This window comes from Hevea brasiliensis, chromosome 4, assembly GCF_030052815.1.
Source record: "Hevea brasiliensis isolate MT/VB/25A 57/8 chromosome 4, ASM3005281v1, whole genome shotgun sequence".
In the NCBI taxonomy this organism is placed as follows: domain Eukaryota; kingdom Viridiplantae; phylum Streptophyta; class Magnoliopsida; order Malpighiales; family Euphorbiaceae; genus Hevea; species Hevea brasiliensis.
The window spans coordinates 104,569,354-104,574,712 of record NC_079496.1 but is presented as its reverse complement, the minus strand read 5'-3'; positions in this window follow the sequence as shown (position 1 = coordinate 104,574,712).

The following is a 5,359-nucleotide window of genomic DNA, read 5'->3' as shown; positions in this document are numbered from 1 at the left end:
ATCCATTATCAACACCAAATTCAAGATCATGATTTCCACATTTCAATTTCCATTTTCATTCATCATTCACATGTGATGTTCGCATGTAAATCACAAGTAAACATCTACTTTTCCATTAACAAATACAATTTTCATAATTTACATATACATCAAAATATATTACATGAGTTCAAATACATATGCGAAAATACAAATCGCTACAAAATATCAAAATGACAAAATGACACCTAGTGCCCTACCGATGCAATCGCAGTAGTGAGGTGACACGGACATCGAAAGCGTAATCGCCGATAGACTCACCCGATCACGTGGTCTACTGGGCTCACGATCGGGATCTCCAGTACCTACGCGTGGCAAAGCAACGCGCTAAGCAATAATGCTTAGTGGTGCAATAATATAATAGAAGAAAATAGCAAGAAAATAAATGTGTATACAATGTGTATGCTTTCTTTGTTTGGTGTTGGTATATTCATTAAATCATTAGCTTTATTCACTTTTATTCATTTGGTTGCCCCAAGTAACATACACTAGACGATCGGATCGATAACGTAACCGCACCGGGTACCTAGTACTCGTGCCGTCACACCATCGGTCACATATGTATCTCCCGGTGTGCAAATGTAATGCCTAACAAGTCAGAATAATATCGTGCACAAGGCCAAGTCTAAATACAAATCCATAATGGCTAAAAGCCATGAAATCACAGAATGGCATTTTTTCCATGTGCAGTACTGCTAACGGAACCCTATTGGCATGCCAAACTATCCAAACCAATCTTGTTAGGTATACTAGGGCATTTGAAACTTTTAAATTCTTCAATTTGTGAATTTCAACTTTTTGGTGTCACTATTCATCATTGGTCAACCAAAAATGTTGACTTTTAGCATAAAAATGTGTACATCAACTTTGGCACTCCCAACATACCACATTTGGTGTTTAAAACTTGTTGGCATTAAGTGTTTTTGCAATTTCAAAGTGCAACCCACACTAGCAGAAAATTTCAGTTTTGGTGCCCTTACTTCACTGTTCCATTGGACACTGTTACTGTTGGAATTTGAAGAAATGTAAAACATGAAAGTTGTTCCTTATTTTGTCTAGTTGAATTTCCTTTTTTGAATCACTCCATTTGGAGTTTTGTAGCTCCAGATATGGCTCAAAAACCCAAGCTGTCCGGATTGCATTCTGCAGAAATTTACCATATCTACAGTGCAGGAACAGTAACTTGAGTCACTTGGTTGGTTGGGTTCTGGCCATAATTTGGGGTAGATTCCTTCATGAAAGTTGTTTGTCTATGTCTTAACTTATTGCTGTAAAAATTTCAGACCAATTGACCAAATCTACAGTGAGTTATGGCCAAATGAACAGTTACTGTTCATTTGGTCAAATTCTGCAGAATTCAGTGCAGGGAATCCGGATTGGAGCTGGGTTTTGACCCTTTGCTTTGGTCTTTTGGGCATGGTTTCTTCAGCAAAAATGTGCCATTATAAGCCTAGTTTCATGTCCAATTGGCCAAACTTCAATTGGACTACCACTGCCCAAGTTATGGCAGTGCAAAGGACTGAAATTTCAGTCCCTATGTCTGTACATAGGGCAGAATTTTACTTTCACTTTGCCATTCTATTTTTAAGTTCTAATTATGGTCAACATACCTAAAATGGTCACTAATTGACCCTTATAATGTTCACTTACCACTTCATAAGCCAAAACCAAATTTCACTCTCCAAAACCCTAGCTTCACATTATGTTTCCTACATAATGCCTTAGTTAGCATACCAAATTATTATTCTTATGTTTATAAACTTTCAACTTAATTCTAGTTCACTTCAAGCTCTTCAAAACACTCCTTACTATTTCTCCACTAGGGCAGCCAAAAATTCATGTACACACACACATGAATTTTGTTCATTTAAATGACATTTTCTTACTAAATTCAAGTGCTCATTCATGAAATTAAGGAGTTTTAGGTATATAGTGCACTAACCTTGTTGTATGCCAATCCAAGCTTGAGAAAGCTTCACTTTCTTTCTTCTTCTTGGCTGCCAAAAGCTTTAGCAAGGTGCTAGGGCAAATTTTTGTGAAGATGACTAAAGGTTTTATGGTGATTTGGTGGGTTGTCTCAAGCTTCCATTAAGCTCCCATGGAAGAATAGGGTTTTGGGAGAGAATGTAACGTTTTTGGGTGAGGAAGATGGCTGCTGAAATTTTGTTATTTTGGTCTTATTTAGTCTCTTTTAATAGTTAGTCAAACAATGGCTTAAGTATGATTGGTCCAACTCCTTAATGACATCACCATGATGCCATAATTGATCTTTTCTTCATTTTCTTTCCTTTCCTTCACTACTCATTTTAAATTTCATTTCTAGTAATCTTTCTTTATATTTTATGTCATATTATTTATTTACTCTACTGGGCAAGTCGGACAAAAATCACCTCGGAAGGCGATATGACCAAAATGCCCTCCGCTTGACTTAACGGGCCAAAATTGTCTCTGCACTGATAGAAAAATTTTTCTAGGTATTTTCTTGGCATTCTAATGCCATAGGAACCTCAATGACCCTTCTCTGGAGTCCCAAAAATTATTTTATAATTTTTCCCGGTCTAGGGCTCCTCGTTGCAGAACCGAACTTCCCTCCTGACCCATCGCTTGGGCACCATTGCTTGACTCGGTTGTATTTTATTTCTAAAATTTTTACTAAATTTTTCTTATTAATATTTGAGTTAATTTTGATTCCCGACTTTAATTTAAATATTTTTCCGACGTTTCTAGCTGTCCTGACCGACACCGGCCACCGAATAAAGAGAATGTACAGAGTGGTTACCGGAGGGTGTTACAACTCTTCCTCTAATTTAAATTTCGTCCTCGAAATTTACCCGATGCAAACAGCTGAGGGAATCGTTGCCTCATCGTTTCTTCACTTTCCCAAGTTGCCTCCTCGGTGTTGTGGTGCCTCCAAAGCACTTTCACCAGTGGAATCTGCTTGTTCCTCAATTCTTTTACTTCCCGAGCCAGGATCCGTAGAGGTTCTTCTTCATATGTCAAATCCGGCTGTATTTCAATTTCTTCTCTGGAGATGACATGTGAAGGATCTGAGCGGTATCTCCTGAGCATGGACACGTGGAACACATTGTGGATCTTGTCCAGCTCTGGTGGTAAAGCTAGCCTATAGGCCACTGGACCCACACGTTCAATGACTTCATATGGGCCAATGAACCTAGGGCTCAACTTACCCTTCCTTCCAAACCTCAACACTTTCTTCCACGGTGACACCTTGAGGAACACTTTGTCGCCAACCACATATTCTATTTCTTTTCTCTTCAGGTCGGCATAAGATTTCTGTCTGTCTGAGGCAACCTTCAAGTTAGCTGTGATTATCTTTACCTTCTCTTCAGTCTGTTTCACCAGGTCTGGCCCTACCAGTTTATCTTCACCCAATTCACCCAAAGACACCTGATTTCTACATTTTCTTCCATATAGTGCTTCATATGGGGCCATTTGGATGCTAGCCTGGTAGCTATTGTTGTATGCGAATTCTGCCAGTGGGAGATATCTATCCCAACTTCCCTCAAACTCAATGACACAACTCCTCAGCATATCCTCAAGGACCTGGATTACTCTTTCTGATTGCCCATCCGTCTGAGGATGGAAAGCAGTGCTGAAATGGAGTTGTGTACCCAAGGATTCATGCAACTTCTTCCAAAATCTCGATGTAAACCTTGGGTCTCGGTCAGATATGATGGAAAGTGGAATTCCATGCAGTCTAACTATCTCACTAATATACAATTCTGCTAACCTCTCCAGTGAGTAGTCAGTCCTAACTGGCAGAAAGTGTGCTGACTTGGTCAATCTATCAACTATCACCCATGCTGCATCGTGTTTCTTCTGGGTGAGAGGCAAACCACTTACAAAATCCATGGTGACCCGATCCCATTTCCATTCAGGTATGCGTAGGTCGTAGCAAACCCGATGGAACTTGATGTTCGCCTTGACTTGCGACATGTCAAGCATTTAGTCACATAGTCGCCTATATCTCTCTTCATACTGTGCCACCAATATCAAGCTTCGTGTCATGATACATCTTTGTACTTCCAGGTGCATAGCATATACACTAGTGTGTGCCTCTTTTAGAATACTGGTCTTCAATTCCCCATCATCCGTACACAGTCTTCCTTTGTAATACAGACACCCATCTGCCTTTACCTCATAGTCAGTTGCTTTTCCCTCTGAGATCTTGCTCATAATAGCCATTAGCTTCTCATCTGCCTTTTGCCCATCTAGTATCTGCTGTAGCAGGTTTGGCCTCACTTGCAACTCAGCCAAAATAGCTCCATCTCGAACCAAGGATAGACGGGCATTCAATGATCTCAAAGCTGTCATGGATTTTCTGCTCAAAGCATCAGCAACTACATTTGCCTTCCCAGGATGGTAGTCAATTACACAGTCATAATCCTTCAGGAACTCAATCCATCGCCTCTGTCTAAGGTTGAGCTCCTTCTGGGTTGGCAAGTATTTCAGGCTTTTGTGGTCTGTGTATATGTAGCACTTTTCACCATACAAGTAATGCCTCCATATCTTCAGTGCGAAGATAATTGCTGCAAGCTCCAAATCATGGGTAGGGTAATTTTGTTCATGTGGCCTTAGCTGTCTGGAAGCATAGGCGATCACTTTCCCCTCTTGCATCAACACACATCCTAACCCATTATGAGAGGCATCACTGTAGACCACAAAGTCCTTCCCTGACACCGGGCCGTGTTAACACCGTGCCTCACAACATAGCCTTCAATTTCTCAAAACTGGTCTGACACTTGTCATTCCAGTCAAATCTGACATTCTTGTGTAACAACTTGGTCATTGGAGCAGCTATTAGGGAAAATCCCTTCACAAATCTCCTGTAATACCCAGCTAACCCCAAGAAACTTCTGACCTCAGTTGTATTTCTGGGAGGCTTCCATTCTATCACTGCTTCTATTTTCTTGGGATCCACCCTAATCCCATCAGCTGACACTATGTGTCTAAGGAATGCAATCTCATTCAGCCAAAAGTCACACTTGGACAACTTAGCATACAGCTCCTTTCCCGCTGTGTTTTCTTAACAATCCTCAAATGCTCATCATGTTCTTCCCTGGTCTTGGAATACACCAAAATGTCATCAATAAAGACCACTACGAACCGATCTAAGTATGGATGAAAGATACGGTTCATAAGGTCCATGAATGCCGCTGGTGCATTTGTTAAGCCAAAGGGCATCACCAGAAACTCATAATGCCCATACCGGGTCCTGAATGCAGTTTTGGGCGCATCTACATCCTTTACCCTCAGCTGATGATACCCTGATCTGAGATCAATCTTAGAAAATACTCCT